Source organism: Dendrobates tinctorius, unplaced genomic scaffold (assembly GCF_039654945.1).
Source record: "Dendrobates tinctorius isolate UK_male_01 unplaced genomic scaffold, ASM3965494v1 ptg000251l, whole genome shotgun sequence".
Lineage (NCBI taxonomy): Eukaryota > Metazoa > Chordata > Amphibia > Anura > Dendrobatidae > Dendrobates > Dendrobates tinctorius.
Window position 1 is genome coordinate 11,232,961 of NW_027361918.1, and position 18,371 is coordinate 11,251,331.

Genomic DNA, 18,371 nt, shown 5'->3' on the forward strand with positions numbered 1-18,371 from the left:
GAAAGTGCTGAGAGGTCGCGAATCTCCTTCTGGTCCTTTGGCACGAGTTGTACTGGGATATAGGATTTTGACTAGTGTTTTTGATCCGAGACACGTTTGCTGTTGACAGAAAAGTTCAGTTGATATGCAATGATGAAGTTTATAAATCACAACTATTTAGCAGAGGTTGGTTTCGATCCATCGACCGCTGGGTTTCACAATGTGAATTATGGCCTACAAATACAGTCGGGCAATTTTCTAGCAAACCATTTCTATGTATGTAGAGAACCAGACTGGGGGAGTAAAAAAAACTTACCTAGTTTGTAGAAAAAAGTTGTAATGCAGCACAATCCCAAGCAAAAAGATTGACCTTTTATGGTTTGGTTTGAATATAGAAAATGCTGAGAGGTCGCGAATCTCCTTCTGGTCCTTTGGCACGAGTTGTACTGGGATTTAGGATTTTGACTAGTGTTTTTGATCCGAGACACGTTTGCTGTTGACAGAAAAGTTCAGTTGATATGCAATGATGAAGTTTATAAAACACAACTATTTAGCAGAGGTTGGTTTCGATCCATCGACCGCTGGGTTTCACAATGTGAATTATGGCCTACAAATACAGTCGAGCAATTTTCTAGTAAACCATTTCTCTGTATATAGAGAACCAAACTGGGGGAATGAAAAAAAACTTACCTAGTTTGTAGAAAAAAGTTGTAATGCAGCACAATCCCAAGCGAAAAGATTGATCTTTTATGGTTTGGTTTGAATATAGAAAATGCTGAGAGGTCGCGAATCTCCTTCTGGTCCTTTGGCACGAGTTGTACTGGGATTTAGGATTTTGACTAGTGTTTTTGATCCGAGACACGTTTGCTGTTGACAGAAAAGTTCAGTTGATATGCAATGATGAAGTTTATAAAACACAACTATTTAGCAGAGGTTGGTTTCAATCCATTGACCGCTGGGTTTCACAATGTGAATTATGGTCTACAAATACAGTCGAGCAATTTTCTAGCAAACCATTTCTCTGTATATAGAGAACCAAAATGGGGAAGTGAAAAAAACTTAGCTAGTTTGTAGAAAAAGATGCAATGCAGCACAATTTAGCAGAGGATGGCTTCGATCCATCGACCTCTGGGTTATGGGCCCAGCACGCTTCCGCTGCGCCACTCTGCTTGTGTTAACAGATGTACAGAGTAAAATTCTAATGACTGTTTGTGTTCAGGTCGATGACATGTAAATTTTCAGCCATTACATATTTGTTGGCGACTAGAGTACTCCTGGGGTTCTGCAATTGTTTCTTTGTTTTTTTTTGCTTTCTTGTGTCATATTATTGTTGAAAATCATTAGAGGAAATGGTGTCTGACCATTGTTTAAGGTTCCGGTTAAAACTGGTGGGTGCGTCCGGCTGTTAGACGAAAGTTCGGCAGGCGTTTGTGTCTCTGTGGCGCAATCGGTTAGCGCGTTCGGCTGTTAACCGAAAGGTTGGTGGTTCGAGTCCACCCAGGGACGTTGGTTCCTTTTGCTTGGGTAGCATGCTACAGTTGAAGACGTTTTCACATTGGTGCTCAGCATCTCCATAAAGTAAAAGCACTGTTGCTGCCTAAGTTTTGAATTCACAAGGCAAACTGGAGAAAAAACTTTCCGGTTGTGTTTCTGTCTACATGTCCAGAAAGAGCATAGCTGTCTGGTATTTGCCAGAAGGTTGAAAACATCTGATAGAATACACAAAACTTCCTTCGAGCCGGAATTGAACCAGCGACCTAAGGATTGCTAATTTAGATCTACAGTCCTCCGCTCTACCAGCTGAGCTATCGAAGGCTTGATTTAGCCATTGTTGAAAGTCTTCAAGGTTTGGACGTGTGTGCCACGAGCAGGTGGCATAAACAATTCACTCGGCCAACTGAAAAAGGAATCCAAAGATTGTATTGGAGAATGCGGGCATCGATCCCGCTACCTCTCGCATGCTAAGCGAGCGCTCTACCACTTGAGCTAATCCCCCATGCCCGACGAACGCCATTATCAGTTTCACGCCACACCATGTCACAGTTTACTTATAGTCAAATGTGCCATTGAGTGCTTTTTTTTTTTTTTTTTTTTTTTTTTTAAGTACAGATTCCTTTCTCCCATATTTGAAGAACATCTACGGAGTTCACAATGTGAATTATGGCCTACAAATAAAGTCGAGCAATTTTCTAGCAAACCATTTCTACGTATGTAGAGAACCAGACTGGGGGAGTAAAAAAAACTTACCTAGTTTGTAGAAAAAAGTTGTAATGCAGCACAATCCCAAGCAAAAAGATTGACCTTTTATGGTTTGGTTTGATTATAGAAAATGCTGAGAGGTCGCGAATCTCCTTCTGGTCCTTTGGCACGAGTTGTACTGGGATTTAGGATTTTGACTAGTGTTTTTGATCCGAGACACGTTTGCTGTTGACAGAAAAGTTCAGTTGATATGCAATGATGAAGTTTATAAATCACAACTATTTAGCAGAGGTTGGTTTCGATCCATCGACCGCTGGGTTTCACAATGTGAATTATGGCCTACAAATACAGTCGGGCAATTTTCTAGCAAACCATTTCTATGTATGTAGAGAACCAGACTGGGGGAGTAAAAAAAACTTACCTAGTTTGTAGAAAAAAGTTGTAATGCAGCACAATCCCAAGCAAAAAGATTGACCTTTTATGGTTTGGTTTGAATATAGAAAATGCTGAGAGGTCGCGAATCTCCTTCTGGTCCTTTGGCACGAGTTGTACTGGGATTTAGGATTTTGACTAGTGTTTTTGATCCGAGACACGTTTGCTGTTGACAGAAAAGTTCAGTTGATATGCAATGATGAAGTTTATAAAACACAACTATTTAGCAGAGGTTGGTTTCGATCCATCGACCGCTGGGTTTCACAATGTGAATTATGGCCTACAAATACAGTCGAGCAATTTTCTAGTAAACCATTTCTCTGTATATAGAGAACCAAACTGGGGGAATGAAAAAAAACTTACCTAGTTTGTAGAAAAAAGTTGTAATGCAGCACAATCCCAAGCGAAAAGATTGATCTTTTATGGTTTGGTTTGAATATAGAAAATGCTGAGAGGTCGCGAATCTCCTTCTGGTCCTTTGGCACGAGTTGTACTGGGATTTAGGATTTTGACTAGTGTTTTTGATCCGAGACACGTTTGCTGTTGACAGAAAAGTTCAGTTGATATGCAATGATGAAGTTTATAAAACACAACTATTTAGAAGAGGTTGGTTTCAATCCATTGACCGCTGGGTTTCACAATGTGAATTATGGCCTACAAATACAGTCGTGCAATTTTCTAGTAAACCATTTCTCTGTATATAGAGAACCAAACTGGGGGAATGAAAAAAAACTTACCTAGTTTGTAGAAAAAAGTTGTAATGCAGCACAATTTAGCAGAGGATGGTTTCGATCCATCGACCTCTGGGTTATGGGCCCAGCACGCTTCCGCTGCGCCACTCTGCTTGTGTTAACAGATGTACAGAGTAAAATTCTAATGACTGTTTGTGTTCAGGTCGATGACATGTAAATTTTCAGCCATTACATATTTGTTGGCGACTAGAGTACTCCTGGGGTTCTGCAATTGTTTCTTTGTTTTTTTTTGCTTTCTTGTGTCATATTATTGTTGAAAATCATTAGAGGAAATGGTGTCTGACCATTGTTTAAGGTTCCGGTTAAAACTGGTGGGTGCGTCCGGCTGTTAGACGAAAGTTCGGCAGGCCTTTGTGTCTCTGTGGCGCAATCGGTTAGCGCGTTCGGCTGTTAACCGAAAGGTTGGTGGTTCGAGTCCACCCAGGGACGTTGGTTCCTTTTGCTTGGGTAGCATGCTACAGTTGAAGACGTTTTCACATTGGTGCTCAGCATCTCCATAAAGTAAAAGCACTGTTGCTGCCTAAGTTTTGAATTCACAAGGCAAACTGGAGAAAAAACTTTCCGGTTGTGTTTCTGTCTACATGTCCAGAAAGAGCATAGCTGTCTGGTATTTGCCAGAAGGTTGAAAACATCTGATAGAATACACAAAACTTCCTTCGAGCCGGAATTGAACCAGCGACCTAAGGATTGCTAATTTAGATCTACAGTCCTCCGCTCTACCAGCTGAGCTATCGAAGGCTTGATTTAGCCATTGTTGAAAGTCTTCAAGGTTTGGACGTGTGTGCCACGAGCAGGTGGCATAAACAATTCACTCGGCCAACTGAAAAAGGAATCCAAAGATTGTATTGGAGAATGCGGGCATCGATCCCGCTACCTCTCGCATGCTAAGCGAGCGCTCTACCACTTGAGCTAATCCCCCATGCCCGACGAACGCCATTATCAGTTTCACGCCACACCATGTCACAGTTTACTTATAGTCAAATGTGCCATTGAGTGCTTTTTTTTTTTTTTTTTTTTTTTTTTTTAAGTACAGATTCCTTTCTCCCATATTTGAAGAACATCTACGGAGTTCACAATGTGAATTATGGCCTACAAATAAAGTCGAGCAATTTTCTAGCAAACCATTTCTACGTATGTAGAGAACCAGACTGGGGGAGTAAAAAAAACTTACCTAGTTTGTAGAAAAAAGTTGTAATGCAGCACAATCCCAAGCAAAAAGATTGACCTTTTATGGTTTGGTTTGATTATAGAAAATGCTGAGAGGTCGCGAATCTCCTTCTGGTCCTTTGGCACGAGTTGTACTGGGATTTAGGATTTTGACTAGTGTTTTTGATCCGAGACACGTTTGCTGTTGACAGAAAAGTTCAGTTGATATGCAATGATGAAGTTTATAAATCACAACTATTTAGCAGAGGTTGGTTTCGATCCATCGACCGCTGGGTTTCACAATGTGAATTATGGCCTACAAATACAGTCGGGCAATTTTCTAGCAAACCATTTCTATGTATGTAGAGAACCAGACTGGGGGAGTAAAAAAAACTTACCTAGTTTGTAGAAAAAAGTTGTAATGCAGCACAATCCCAAGCAAAAAGATTGACCTTTTATGGTTTGGTTTGAATATAGAAAATGCTGAGAGGTCGCGAATCTCCTTCTGGTCCTTTGGCACGAGTTGTACTGGGATTTAGGATTTTGACTAGTGTTTTTGATCCGAGACACGTTTGCTGTTGACAGAAAAGTTCAGTTGATATGCAATGATGAAGTTTATAAAACACAACTATTTAGCAGAGGTTGGTTTCGATCCATCGACCGCTGGGTTTCACAATGTGAATTATGGCCTACAAATACAGTCGAGCAATTTTCTAGTAAACCATTTCTCTGTATATAGAGAACCAAACTGGGGGAATGAAAAAAAACTTACCTAGTTTGTAGAAAAAAGTTGTAATGCAGCACAATCCCAAGCGAAAAGATTGATCTTTTATGGTTTGGTTTGAATATAGAAAATGCTGAGAGGTCGCGAATCTCCTTCTGGTCCTTTGGCACGAGTTGTACTGGGATTTAGGATTTTGACTAGTGTTTTTGATCCGAGACACGTTTGCTGTTGACAGAAAAGTTCAGTTGATATGCAATGATGAAGTTTATAAAACACAACTATTTAGCAGAGGTTGGTTTCAATCCATTGACCGCTGGGTTTCACAATGTGAATTATGGTCTACAAATACAGTCGAGCAATTTTCTAGCAAACCATTTCTCTGTATATAGAGAACCAAAATGGGGAAGTGAAAAAAACTTAGCTAGTTTGTAGAAAAAGATGCAATGCAGCACAATTTAGCAGAGGATGGCTTCGATCCATCGACCTCTGGGTTATGGGCCCAGCACGCTTCCGCTGCGCCACTCTGCTTGTGTTAACAGATGTACAGAGTAAAATTCTAATGACTGTTTGTGTTCAGGTCGATGACATGTAAATTTTCAGCCATTACATATTTGTTGGCGACTAGAGTACTCCTGGGGTTCTGCAATTGTTTCTTTGTTTTTTTTTGCTTTCTTGTGTCATATTATTGTTGAAAATCATTAGAGGAAATGGTGTCTGACCATTGTTTAAGGTTCCGGTTAAAACTGGTGGGTGCGTCCGGCTGTTAGACGAAAGTTCGGCAGGCGTTTGTGTCTCTGTGGCGCAATCGGTTAGCGCGTTCGGCTGTTAACCGAAAGGTTGGTGGTTCGAGTCCACCCAGGGACGTTGGTTCCTTTTGCTTGGGTAGCATGCTACAGTTGAAGACGTTTTCACATTGGTGCTCAGCATCTCCATAAAGTAAAAGCACTGTTGCTGCCTAAGTTTTGAATTCACAAGGCAAACTGGAGAAAAAACTTTCCGGTTGTGTTTCTGTCTACATGTCCAGAAAGAGCATAGCTGTCTGGTATTTGCCAGAAGGTTGAAAACATCTGATAGAATACACAAAACTTCCTTCGAGCCGGAATTGAACCAGCGACCTAAGGATTGCTAATTTAGATCTACAGTCCTCCGCTCTACCAGCTGAGCTATCGAAGGCTTGATTTAGCCATTGTTGAAAGTCTTCAAGGTTTGGACGTGTGTGCCACGAGCAGGTGGCATAAACAATTCACTCGGCCAACTGAAAAAGGAATCCAAAGATTGTATTGGAGAATGCGGGCATCGATCCCGCTACCTCTCGCATGCTAAGCGAGCGCTCTACCACTTGAGCTAATCCCCCATGCCCGACGAACGCCATTATCAGTTTCACGCCACACCATGTCACAGTTTACTTATAGTCAAATGTGCCATTGAGTGCTTTTTTTTTTTTTTTTTTTTTTTTTTTTTAAGTACAGATTCCTTTCTCCCATATTTGAAGAACATCTACGGAGTTCACAATGTGAATTATGGCCTACAAATAAAGTCGAGCAATTTTCTAGCAAACCATTTCTACGTATGTAGAGAACCAGACTGGGGGAGTAAAAAAAACTTACCTAGTTTGTAGAAAAAAGTTGTAATGCAGCACAATCCCAAGCAAAAAGATTGACCTTTTATGGTTTGGTTTGATTATAGAAAATGCTGAGAGGTCGCGAATCTCCTTCTGGTCCTTTGGCACGAGTTGTACTGGGATTTAGGATTTTGACTAGTGTTTTTGATCCGAGACACGTTTGCTGTTGACAGAAAAGTTCAGTTGATATGCAATGATGAAGTTTATAAATCACAACTATTTAGCAGAGGTTGGTTTCGATCCATCGACCGCTGGGTTTCACAATGTGAATTATGGCCTACAAATACAGTCGGGCAATTTTCTAGCAAACCATTTCTATGTATGTAGAGAACCAGACTGGGGGAGTAAAAAAAACTTACCTAGTTTGTAGAAAAAAGTTGTAATGCAGCACAATCCCAAGCAAAAAGATTGACCTTTTATGGTTTGGTTTGAATATAGAAAATGCTGAGAGGTCGCGAATCTCCTTCTGGTCCTTTGGCACGAGTTGTACTGGGATTTAGGATTTTGACTAGTGTTTTTGATCCGAGACACGTTTGCTGTTGACAGAAAAGTTCAGTTGATATGCAATGATGAAGTTTATAAAACACAACTATTTAGCAGAGGTTGGTTTCGATCCATCGACCGCTGGGTTTCACAATGTGAATTATGGCCTACAAATACAGTCGAGCAATTTTCTAGTAAACCATTTCTCTGTATATAGAGAACCAAACTGGGGGAATGAAAAAAAACTTACCTAGTTTGTAGAAAAAAGTTGTAATGCAGCACAATCCCAAGCGAAAAGATTGATCTTTTATGGTTTGGTTTGAATATAGAAAATGCTGAGAGGTCGCGAATCTCCTTCTGGTCCTTTGGCACGAGTTGTACTGGGATTTAGGATTTTGACTAGTGTTTTTGATCCGAGACACGTTTGCTGTTGACAGAAAAGTTCAGTTGATATGCAATGATGAAGTTTATAAAACACAACTATTTAGAAGAGGTTGGTTTCAATCCATTGACCGCTGGGTTTCACAATGTGAATTATGGCCTACAAATACAGTCGTGCAATTTTCTAGTAAACCATTTCTCTGTATATAGAGAACCAAACTGGGGGAATGAAAAAAAACTTACCTAGTTTGTAGAAAAAAGTTGTAATGCAGCACAATTTAGCAGAGGATGGTTTCGATCCATCGACCTCTGGGTTATGGGCCCAGCACGCTTCCGCTGCGCCACTCTGCTTGTGTTAACAGATGTACAGAGTAAAATTCTAATGACTGTTTGTGTTCAGGTCGATGACATGTAAATTTTCAGCCATTACATATTTGTTGGCGACTAGAGTACTCCTGGGGTTCTGCAATTGTTTCTTTGTTTTTTTTTGCTTTCTTGTGTCATATTATTGTTGAAAATCATTAGAGGAAATGGTGTCTGACCATTGTTTAAGGTTCCGGTTAAAACTGGTGGGTGCGTCCGGCTGTTAGACGAAAGTTCGGCAGGCCTTTGTGTCTCTGTGGCGCAATCGGTTAGCGCGTTCGGCTGTTAACCGAAAGGTTGGTGGTTCGAGTCCACCCAGGGACGTTGGTTCCTTTTGCTTGGGTAGCATGCTACAGTTGAAGACGTTTTCACATTGGTGCTCAGCATCTCCATAAAGTAAAAGCACTGTTGCTGCCTAAGTTTTGAATTCACAAGGCAAACTGGAGAAAAAACTTTCCGGTTGTGTTTCTGTCTACATGTCCAGAAAGAGCATAGCTGTCTGGTATTTGCCAGAAGGTTGAAAACATCTGATAGAATACACAAAACTTCCTTCGAGCCGGAATTGAACCAGCGACCTAAGGATTGCTAATTTAGATCTACAGTCCTCCGCTCTACCAGCTGAGCTATCGAAGGCTTGATTTAGCCATTGTTGAAAGTCTTCAAGGTTTGGACGTGTGTGCCACGAGCAGGTGGCATAAACAATTCACTCGGCCAACTGAAAAAGGAATCCAAAGATTGTATTGGAGAATGCGGGCATCGATCCCGCTACCTCTCGCATGCTAAGCGAGCGCTCTACCACTTGAGCTAATCCCCCATGCCCGACGAACGCCATTATCAGTTTCACGCCACACCATGTCACAGTTTACTTATAGTCAAATGTGCCATTGAGTGCTTTTTTTTTTTTTTTTTTTTTTTTTTTTAAGTACAGATTCCTTTCTCCCATATTTGAAGAACATCTACGGAGTTCACAATGTGAATTATGGCCTACAAATAAAGTCGAGCAATTTTCTAGCAAACCATTTCTACGTATGTAGAGAACCAGACTGGGGGAGTAAAAAAAACTTACCTAGTTTGTAGAAAAAAGTTGTAATGCAGCACAATCCCAAGCAAAAAGATTGACCTTTTATGGTTTGGTTTGATTATAGAAAATGCTGAGAGGTCGCGAATCTCCTTCTGGTCCTTTGGCACGAGTTGTACTGGGATTTAGGATTTTGACTAGTGTTTTTGATCCGAGACACGTTTGCTGTTGACAGAAAAGTTCAGTTGATATGCAATGATGAAGTTTATAAATCACAACTATTTAGCAGAGGTTGGTTTCGATCCATCGACCGCTGGGTTTCACAATGTGAATTATGGCCTACAAATACAGTCGGGCAATTTTCTAGCAAACCATTTCTATGTATGTAGAGAACCAGACTGGGGGAGTAAAAAAAACTTACCTAGTTTGTAGAAAAAAGTTGTAATGCAGCACAATCCCAAGCAAAAAGATTGACCTTTTATGGTTTGGTTTGAATATAGAAAATGCTGAGAGGTCGCGAATCTCCTTCTGGTCCTTTGGCACGAGTTGTACTGGGATTTAGGATTTTGACTAGTGTTTTTGATCCGAGACACGTTTGCTGTTGACAGAAAAGTTCAGTTGATATGCAATGATGAAGTTTATAAAACACAACTATTTAGCAGAGGTTGGTTTCGATCCATCGACCGCTGGGTTTCACAATGTGAATTATGGCCTACAAATACAGTCGAGCAATTTTCTAGTAAACCATTTCTCTGTATATAGAGAACCAAACTGGGGGAATGAAAAAAAACTTACCTAGTTTGTAGAAAAAAGTTGTAATGCAGCACAATCCCAAGCGAAAAGATTGATCTTTTATGGTTTGGTTTGAATATAGAAAATGCTGAGAGGTCGCGAATCTCCTTCTGGTCCTTTGGCACGAGTTGTACTGGGATTTAGGATTTTGACTAGTGTTTTTGATCCGAGACACGTTTGCTGTTGACAGAAAAGTTCAGTTGATATGCAATGATGAAGTTTATAAAACACAACTATTTAGCAGAGGTTGGTTTCAATCCATTGACCGCTGGGTTTCACAATGTGAATTATGGTCTACAAATACAGTCGAGCAATTTTCTAGCAAACCATTTCTCTGTATATAGAGAACCAAAATGGGGAAGTGAAAAAAACTTAGCTAGTTTGTAGAAAAAGATGCAATGCAGCACAATTTAGCAGAGGATGGCTTCGATCCATCGACCTCTGGGTTATGGGCCCAGCACGCTTCCGCTGCGCCACTCTGCTTGTGTTAACAGATGTACAGAGTAAAATTCTAATGACTGTTTGTGTTCAGGTCGATGACATGTAAATTTTCAGCCATTACATATTTGTTGGCGACTAGAGTACTCCTGGGGTTCTGCAATTGTTTCTTTGTTTTTTTTTGCTTTCTTGTGTCATATTATTGTTGAAAATCATTAGAGGAAATGGTGTCTGACCATTGTTTAAGGTTCCGGTTAAAACTGGTGGGTGCGTCCGGCTGTTAGACGAAAGTTCAGCAGGCGTTTGTGTCTCTGTGGCGCAATCGGTTAGCGCGTTCGGCTGTTAACCGAAAGGTTGGTGGTTCGAGTCCACCCAGGGACGTTGGTTCCTTTTGCTTGGGTAGCATGCTACAGTTGAAGACGTTTTCACATTGGTGCTCAGCATCTCCATAAAGTAAAAGCACTGTTGCTGCCTAAGTTTTGAATTCACAAGGCAAACTGGAGAAAAAACTTTCCGGTTGTGTTTCTGTCTACATGTCCAGAAAGAGCATAGCTGTCTGGTATTTGCCAGAAGGTTGAAAACATCTGATAGAATACACAAAACTTCCTTCGAGCCAGAATTGAACCAGCGACCTAAGGATTGCTAATTTAGATCTACAGTCCTCCGCTCTACCAGCTGAGCTATCGAAGGCTTGATTTAGCCATTGTTGAAAGTCTTCAAGGTTTGGACGTGTGTGCCACGAGCAGGTGGCATAAACAATTCACTCGGCCAACTGAAAAAGGAATCCAAAGATTGTATTGGAGAATGCGGGCATCGATCCCGCTACCTCTCGCATGCTAAGCGAGCGCTCTACCACTTGAGCTAATCCCCCATGCCCGACGAACGCCATTATCAGTTTCACGCCACACCATGTCACAGTTTACTTATAGTCAAATGTGCCATTGAGTGCTTTTTTTTTTTTTTTTTTTTTTTTTTTTAAGTACAGATTCCTTTCTCCCATATTTGAAGAACATCTACGGAGTTCACAATGTGAATTATGGCCTACAAATAAAGTCGAGCAATTTTCTAGCAAACCATTTCTACGTATGTAGAGAACCAGACTGGGGGAGTAAAAAAAACTTACCTAGTTTGTAGAAAAAAGTTGTAATGCAGCACAATCCCAAGCAAAAAGATTGACCTTTTATGGTTTGGTTTGATTATAGAAAATGCTGAGAGGTCGCGAATCTCCTTCTGGTCCTTTGGCACGAGTTGTACTGGGATTTAGGATTTTGACTAGTGTTTTTGATCCGAGACACGTTTGCTGTTGACAGAAAAGTTCAGTTGATATGCAATGATGAAGTTTATAAATCACAACTATTTAGCAGAGGTTGGTTTCGATCCATCGACCGCTGGGTTTCACAATGTGAATTATGGCCTACAAATACAGTCGGGCAATTTTCTAGCAAACCATTTCTATGTATGTAGAGAACCAGACTGGGGGAGTAAAAAAAACTTACCTAGTTTGTAGAAAAAAGTTGTAATGCAGCACAATCCCAAGCAAAAAGATTGACCTTTTATGGTTTGGTTTGAATATAGAAAATGCTGAGAGGTCGCGAATCTCCTTCTGGTCCTTTGGCACGAGTTGTACTGGGATTTAGGATTTTGACTAGTGTTTTTGATCCGAGACACGTTTGCTGTTGACAGAAAAGTTCAGTTGATATGCAATGATGAAGTTTATAAAACACAACTATTTAGCAGAGGTTGGTTTCGATCCATCGACCGCTGGGTTTCACAATGTGAATTATGGCCTACAAATACAGTCGAGCAATTTTCTAGTAAACCATTTCTCTGTATATAGAGAACCAAACTGGGGGAATGAAAAAAAACTTACCTAGTTTGTAGAAAAAAGTTGTAATGCAGCACAATCCCAAGCGAAAAGATTGATCTTTTATGGTTTGGTTTGAATATAGAAAATGCTGAGAGGTCGCGAATCTCCTTCTGGTCCTTTGGCACGAGTTGTACTGGGATTTAGGATTTTGACTAGTGTTTTTGATCCGAGACACGTTTGCTGTTGACAGAAAAGTTCAGTTGATATGCAATGATGAAGTTTATAAAACACAACTATTTAGCAGAGGTTGGTTTCAATCCATTGACCGCTGGGTTTCACAATGTGAATTATGGTCTACAAATACAGTCGAGCAATTTTCTAGCAAACCATTTCTCTGTATATAGAGAACCAAAATGGGGAAGTGAAAAAAACTTAGCTAGTTTGTAGAAAAAGATGCAATGCAGCACAATTTAGCAGAGGATGGCTTCGATCCATCGACCTCTGGGTTATGGGCCCAGCACGCTTCCGCTGCGCCACTCTGCTTGTGTTAACAGATGTACAGAGTAAAATTCTAATGACTGTTTGTGTTCAGGTCGATGACATGTAAATTTTCAGCCATTACATATTTGTTGGCGACTAGAGTACTCCTGGGGTTCTGCAATTGTTTCTTTGTTTTTTTTTGCTTTCTTGTGTCATATTATTGTTGAAAATCATTAGAGGAAATGGTGTCTGACCATTGTTTAAGGTTCCGGTTAAAACTGGTGGGTGCGTCCGGCTGTTAGACGAAAGTTCAGCAGGCGTTTGTGTCTCTGTGGCGCAATCGGTTAGCGCGTTCGGCTGTTAACCGAAAGGTTGGTGGTTCGAGTCCACCCAGGGACGTTGGTTCCTTTTGCTTGGGTAGCATGCTACAGTTGAAGACGTTTTCACATTGGTGCTCAGCATCTCCATAAAGTAAAAGCACTGTTGCTGCCTAAGTTTTGAATTCACAAGGCAAACTGGAGAAAAAACTTTCCGGTTGTGTTTCTGTCTACATGTCCAGAAAGAGCATAGCTGTCTGGTATTTGCCAGAAGGTTGAAAACATCTGATAGAATACACAAAACTTCCTTCGAGCCAGAATTGAACCAGCGACCTAAGGATTGCTAATTTAGATCTACAGTCCTCCGCTCTACCAGCTGAGCTATCGAAGGCTTGATTTAGCCATTGTTGAAAGTCTTCAAGGTTTGGACGTGTGTGCCACGAGCAGGTGGCATAAACAATTCACTCGGCCAACTGAAAAAGGAATCCAAAGATTGTATTGGAGAATGCGGGCATCGATCCCGCTACCTCTCGCATGCTAAGCGAGCGCTCTACCACTTGAGCTAATCCCCCATGCCCGACGAACGCCATTATCAGTTTCACGCCACACCATGTCACAGTTTACTTATAGTCAAATGTGCCATTGAGTGCTTTTTTTTTTTTTTTTTTTTTTTTTTTTAAGTACAGATTCCTTTCTCCCATATTTGAAGAACATCTACGGAGTTCACAATGTGAATTATGGCCTACAAATAAAGTCGAGCAATTTTCTAGCAAACCATTTCTACGTATGTAGAGAACCAGACTGGGGGAGTAAAAAAAACTTACCTAGTTTGTAGAAAAAAGTTGTAATGCAGCACAATCCCAAGCAAAAAGATTGACCTTTTATGGTTTGGTTTGATTATAGAAAATGCTGAGAGGTCGCGAATCTCCTTCTGGTCCTTTGGCACGAGTTGTACTGGGATTTAGGATTTTGACTAGTGTTTTTGATCCGAGACACGTTTGCTGTTGACAGAAAAGTTCAGTTGATATGCAATGATGAAGTTTATAAATCACAACTATTTAGCAGAGGTTGGTTTCGATCCATCGACCGCTGGGTTTCACAATGTGAATTATGGCCTACAAATACAGTCGGGCAATTTTCTAGCAAACCATTTCTATGTATGTAGAGAACCAGACTGGGGGAGTAAAAAAAACTTACCTAGTTTGTAGAAAAAAGTTGTAATGCAGCACAATCCCAAGCAAAAAGATTGACCTTTTATGGTTTGGTTTGAATATAGAAAATGCTGAGAGGTCGCGAATCTCCTTCTGGTCCTTTGGCACGAGTTGTACTGGGATTTAGGATTTTGACTAGTGTTTTTGATCCGAGACACGTTTGCTGTTGACAGAAAAGTTCAGTTGATATGCAATGATGAAGTTTATAAAACACAACTATTTAGCAGAGGTTGGTTTCGATCCATCGACCGCTGGGTTTCACAATGTGAATTATGGCCTACAAATACAGTCGAGCAATTTTCTAGTAAACCATTTCTCTGTATATAGAGAACCAAACTGGGGGAATGAAAAAAAACTTACCTAGTTTGTAGAAAAAAGTTGTAATGCAGCACAATCCCAAGCGAAAAGATTGATCTTTTATGGTTTGGTTTGAATATAGAAAATGCTGAGAGGTCGCGAATCTCCTTCTGGTCCTTTGGCACGAGTTGTACTGGGATTTAGGATTTTGACTAGTGTTTTTGATCCGAGACACGTTTGCTGTTGACAGAAAAGTTCAGTTGATATGCAATGATGAAGTTTATAAAACACAACTATTTAGAAGAGGTTGGTTTCAATCCATTGACCGCTGGGTTTCACAATGTGAATTATGGCCTACAAATACAGTCGTGCAATTTTCTAGTAAACCATTTCTCTGTATATAGAGAACCAAACTGGGGGAATGAAAAAAAACTTACCTAGTTTGTAGAAAAAAGTTGTAATGCAGCACAATTTAGCAGAGGATGGTTTCGATCCATCGACCTCTGGGTTATGGGCCCAGCACGCTTCCGCTGCGCCACTCTGCTTGTGTTAACAGATGTACAGAGTAAAATTCTAATGACTGTTTGTGTTCAGGTCGATGACATGTAAATTTTCAGCCATTACATATTTGTTGGCGACTAGAGTACTCCTGGGGTTCTGCAATTGTTTCTTTGTTTTTTTTTGCTTTCTTGTGTCATATTATTGTTGAAAATCATTAGAGGAAATGGTGTCTGACCATTGTTTAAGGTTCCGGTTAAAACTGGTGGGTGCGTCCGGCTGTTAGACGAAAGTTCGGCAGGCCTTTGTGTCTCTGTGGCGCAATCGGTTAGCGCGTTCGGCTGTTAACCGAAAGGTTGGTGGTTCGAGTCCACCCAGGGACGTTGGTTCCTTTTGCTTGGGTAGCATGCTACAGTTGAAGACGTTTTCACATTGGTGCTCAGCATCTCCATAAAGTAAAAGCACTGTTGCTGCCTAAGTTTTGAATTCACAAGGCAAACTGGAGAAAAAACTTTCCGGTTGTGTTTCTGTCTACATGTCCAGAAAGAGCATAGCTGTCTGGTATTTGCCAGAAGGTTGAAAACATCTGATAGAATACACAAAACTTCCTTCGAGCCGGAATTGAACCAGCGACCTAAGGATTGCTAATTTAGATCTACAGTCCTCCGCTCTACCAGCTGAGCTATCGAAGGCTTGATTTAGCCATTGTTGAAAGTCTTCAAGGTTTGGACGTGTGTGCCACGAGCAGGTGGCATAAACAATTCACTCGGCCAACTGAAAAAGGAATCCAAAGATTGTATTGGAGAATGCGGGCATCGATCCCGCTACCTCTCGCATGCTAAGCGAGCGCTCTACCACTTGAGCTAATCCCCCATGCCCGACGAACGCCATTATCAGTTTCACGCCACACCATGTCACAGTTTACTTATAGTCAAATGTGCCATTGAGTGCTTTTTTTTTTTTTTTTTTTTTTTTTTTTAAGTACAGATTCCTTTCTCCCATATTTGAAGAACATCTACGGAGTTCACAATGTGAATTATGGCCTACAAATAAAGTCGAGCAATTTTCTAGCAAACCATTTCTACGTATGTAGAGAACCAGACTGGGGGAGTAAAAAAAACTTACCTAGTTTGTAGAAAAAAGTTGTAATGCAGCACAATCCCAAGCAAAAAGATTGACCTTTTATGGTTTGGTTTGATTATAGAAAATGCTGAGAGGTCGCGAATCTCCTTCTGGTCCTTTGGCACGAGTTGTACTGGGATTTAGGATTTTGACTAGTGTTTTTGATCCGAGACACGTTTGCTGTTGACAGAAAAGTTCAGTTGATATGCAATGATGAAGTTTATAAATCACAACTATTTAGCAGAGGTTGGTTTCGATCCATCGACCGCTGGGTTTCACAATGTGAATTATGGCCTACAAATACAGTCGGGCAATTTTCTAGCAAACCATTTCTATGTATGTAGAGAACCAGACTGGGGGAGTAAAAAAAACTTACCTAGTTTGTAGAAAAAAGTTGTAATGCAGCACAATCCCAAGCAAAAAGATTGACCTTTTATGGTTTGGTTTGAATATAGAAAATGCTGAGAGGTCGCGAATCTCCTTCTGGTCCTTTGGCACGAGTTGTACTGGGATTTAGGATTTTGACTAGTGTTTTTGATCCGAGACACGTTTGCTGTTGACAGAAAAGTTCAGTTGATATGCAATGATGAAGTTTATAAAACACAACTATTTAGCAGAGGTTGGTTTCGATCCATCGACCGCTGGGTTTCACAATGTGAATTATGGCCTACAAATACAGTCGAGCAATTTTCTAGTAAACCATTTCTCTGTATATAGAGAACCAAACTGGGGGAATGAAAAAAAACTTACCTAGTTTGTAGAAAAAAGTTGTAATGCAGCACAATCCCAAGCGAAAAGATTGATCTTTTATGGTTTGGTTTGAATATAGAAAATGCTGAGAGGTCGCGAATCTCCTTCTGGTCCTTTGGCACGAGTTGTACTGGGATTTAGGATTTTGACTAGTGTTTTTGATCCGAGACACGTTTGCTGTTGACAGAAAAGTTCAGTTGATATGCAATGATGAAGTTTATAAAACACAACTATTTAGCAGAGGTTGGTTTCAATCCATTGACCGCTGGGTTTCACAATGTGAATTATGGTCTACAAATACAGTCGAGCAATTTTCTAGCAAACCATTTCTCTGTATATAGAGAACCAAAATGGGGAAGTGAAAAAAACTTAGCTAGTTTGTAGAAAAAGATGCAATGCAGCACAATTTAGCAGAGGATGGCTTCGATCCATCGACCTCTGGGTTATGGGCCCAGCACGCTTCCGCTGCGCCACTCTGCTTGTGTTAACAGATGTACAGAGTAAAATTCTAATGACTGTTTGTGTTCAGGTCGATGACATGTAAATTTTCAGCCATTACATATTTGTTGGCGACTAGAGTACTCCTGGGGTTCTGCAATTGTTTCTTTGTTTTTTTTTGCTTTCTTGTGTCATATTATTGTTGAAAATCATTAGAGGAAATGGTGTCTGACCATTGTTTAAGGTTCCGGTTAAAACTGGTGGGTGCGTCCGGCTGTTAGACGAAAGTTCAGCAGGCGTTTGTGTCTCTGTGGCGCAATCGGTTAGCGCGTTCGGCTGTTAACCGAAAGGTTGGTGGTTCGAGTCCACCCAGGGACGTTGGTTCCTTTTGCTTGGGTAGCATGCTACAGTTGAAGACGTTTTCACATTGGTGCTCAGCATCTCCATAAAGTAAAAGCACTGTTGCTGCCTAAGTTTTGAATTCACAAGGCAAACTGGAGAAAAAACTTTCCGGTTGTGTTTCTGTCTACATGTCCAGAAAGAGCATAGCTGTCTGGTATTTGCCAGAAGGTTGAAAACATCTGATAGAATACACAAAACTTCCTACGAGCCAGAATTGAACCAGCGACCTAAGGATTGCTAATTTAGATCTACAGTCCTCCGCTCTACCAGCTGAGCTATCGAAGGCTTGATTTAGCCATTGTTGAAAGTCTTCAAGGTTTGGACGTGTGTGCCACGAGCAGGTGGCATAAACAATTCACTCGGCCAACTGAAAAAGGAATCCAAAGATTGTATTGGAGAATGCGGGCATCGATCCCGCTACCTCTCGCATGCTAAGCGAGCGCTCTACCACTTGAGCTAATCCCCCATGCCCGACGAACGCCATTATCAGTTTCACGCCACACCATGTCACAGTTTACTTATAGTCAAATGTGCCATTGAGTGCTTTTTTTTTTTTTTTTTTTTTTTTTTTTTTTTTAAGTACAGATTCCTTTCTCCCATATTTGAAGAACATCTACGTAGTTCACAATGTGAATTATGGCCTACAAATACAGTCGGGCAATTTTCTAGCAAACCATTTCTATGTATGTAGAGAACCAGACTGGGGGAGTAAAAAAAACTT

At 40.7% G+C, this 18,371-nt stretch overlaps 21 non-coding genes across 21 annotated transcripts; 8 read left to right on the forward strand and 13 right to left on the reverse strand.

The window, feature by feature from the left end:
* Positions 1-1,411: 1,411 nt before the first annotated feature.
* TRNAN-GUU (transfer RNA asparagine (anticodon GUU)) lies at positions 1,412-1,485 on the forward strand. Its single transcript has one exon. It is a non-coding gene; the product is annotated as a tRNA-Asn (tRNA).
* A 223-nt stretch (positions 1,486-1,708) lies between these two features.
* TRNAY-GUA (transfer RNA tyrosine (anticodon GUA)) lies at positions 1,709-1,794 on the reverse strand. Its single transcript is given in 2 exon segments — positions 1,709-1,744; positions 1,758-1,794. It is a non-coding gene; the product is annotated as a tRNA-Tyr (tRNA).
* A 108-nt stretch (positions 1,795-1,902) lies between these two features.
* TRNAA-AGC (transfer RNA alanine (anticodon AGC)) lies at positions 1,903-1,975 on the reverse strand. The gene has a single exon. It is a non-coding gene; the product is annotated as a tRNA-Ala (tRNA).
* A 1,742-nt stretch (positions 1,976-3,717) lies between these two features.
* Positions 3,718-3,791, forward strand: TRNAN-GUU (transfer RNA asparagine (anticodon GUU)). Its single transcript has one exon. It is a non-coding gene; the product is annotated as a tRNA-Asn (tRNA).
* Positions 3,792-4,014: 223 nt separating this feature from the next.
* On the reverse strand, positions 4,015-4,100 carry TRNAY-GUA (transfer RNA tyrosine (anticodon GUA)). Its single transcript is given in 2 exon segments — positions 4,015-4,050; positions 4,064-4,100. It is a non-coding gene; the product is annotated as a tRNA-Tyr (tRNA).
* A 108-nt stretch (positions 4,101-4,208) lies between these two features.
* TRNAA-AGC (transfer RNA alanine (anticodon AGC)) lies at positions 4,209-4,281 on the reverse strand. The gene has a single exon. It is a non-coding gene; the product is annotated as a tRNA-Ala (tRNA).
* Positions 4,282-6,022: 1,741 nt separating this feature from the next.
* TRNAN-GUU (transfer RNA asparagine (anticodon GUU)) lies at positions 6,023-6,096 on the forward strand. The gene has a single exon. It is a non-coding gene; the product is annotated as a tRNA-Asn (tRNA).
* Positions 6,097-6,319: 223 nt separating this feature from the next.
* Positions 6,320-6,405, reverse strand: TRNAY-GUA (transfer RNA tyrosine (anticodon GUA)). The gene is given in 2 exon segments: positions 6,320-6,355; positions 6,369-6,405. It is a non-coding gene; the product is annotated as a tRNA-Tyr (tRNA).
* A 108-nt stretch (positions 6,406-6,513) lies between these two features.
* Positions 6,514-6,586, reverse strand: TRNAA-AGC (transfer RNA alanine (anticodon AGC)). The gene has a single exon. It is a non-coding gene; the product is annotated as a tRNA-Ala (tRNA).
* Positions 6,587-8,330: 1,744 nt separating this feature from the next.
* On the forward strand, positions 8,331-8,404 carry TRNAN-GUU (transfer RNA asparagine (anticodon GUU)). Its single transcript has one exon. It is a non-coding gene; the product is annotated as a tRNA-Asn (tRNA).
* A 223-nt stretch (positions 8,405-8,627) lies between these two features.
* TRNAY-GUA (transfer RNA tyrosine (anticodon GUA)) lies at positions 8,628-8,713 on the reverse strand. Its single transcript is given in 2 exon segments — positions 8,628-8,663; positions 8,677-8,713. It is a non-coding gene; the product is annotated as a tRNA-Tyr (tRNA).
* Positions 8,714-8,821: 108 nt separating this feature from the next.
* TRNAA-AGC (transfer RNA alanine (anticodon AGC)) lies at positions 8,822-8,894 on the reverse strand. The gene has a single exon. It is a non-coding gene; the product is annotated as a tRNA-Ala (tRNA).
* Positions 8,895-10,635: 1,741 nt separating this feature from the next.
* TRNAN-GUU (transfer RNA asparagine (anticodon GUU)) lies at positions 10,636-10,709 on the forward strand. Its single transcript has one exon. It is a non-coding gene; the product is annotated as a tRNA-Asn (tRNA).
* Positions 10,710-11,126: 417 nt separating this feature from the next.
* On the reverse strand, positions 11,127-11,199 carry TRNAA-AGC (transfer RNA alanine (anticodon AGC)). Its single transcript has one exon. It is a non-coding gene; the product is annotated as a tRNA-Ala (tRNA).
* A 1,741-nt stretch (positions 11,200-12,940) lies between these two features.
* On the forward strand, positions 12,941-13,014 carry TRNAN-GUU (transfer RNA asparagine (anticodon GUU)). Its single transcript has one exon. It is a non-coding gene; the product is annotated as a tRNA-Asn (tRNA).
* A 417-nt stretch (positions 13,015-13,431) lies between these two features.
* TRNAA-AGC (transfer RNA alanine (anticodon AGC)) lies at positions 13,432-13,504 on the reverse strand. Its single transcript has one exon. It is a non-coding gene; the product is annotated as a tRNA-Ala (tRNA).
* A 1,743-nt stretch (positions 13,505-15,247) lies between these two features.
* Positions 15,248-15,321, forward strand: TRNAN-GUU (transfer RNA asparagine (anticodon GUU)). Its single transcript has one exon. It is a non-coding gene; the product is annotated as a tRNA-Asn (tRNA).
* A 223-nt stretch (positions 15,322-15,544) lies between these two features.
* Positions 15,545-15,630, reverse strand: TRNAY-GUA (transfer RNA tyrosine (anticodon GUA)). The gene is given in 2 exon segments: positions 15,545-15,580; positions 15,594-15,630. It is a non-coding gene; the product is annotated as a tRNA-Tyr (tRNA).
* Positions 15,631-15,738: 108 nt separating this feature from the next.
* On the reverse strand, positions 15,739-15,811 carry TRNAA-AGC (transfer RNA alanine (anticodon AGC)). The gene has a single exon. It is a non-coding gene; the product is annotated as a tRNA-Ala (tRNA).
* A 1,741-nt stretch (positions 15,812-17,552) lies between these two features.
* TRNAN-GUU (transfer RNA asparagine (anticodon GUU)) lies at positions 17,553-17,626 on the forward strand. Its single transcript has one exon. It is a non-coding gene; the product is annotated as a tRNA-Asn (tRNA).
* Positions 17,627-18,043: 417 nt separating this feature from the next.
* Positions 18,044-18,116, reverse strand: TRNAA-AGC (transfer RNA alanine (anticodon AGC)). The gene has a single exon. It is a non-coding gene; the product is annotated as a tRNA-Ala (tRNA).
* Between the last annotated feature and the right edge of the window lie 255 nt (positions 18,117-18,371).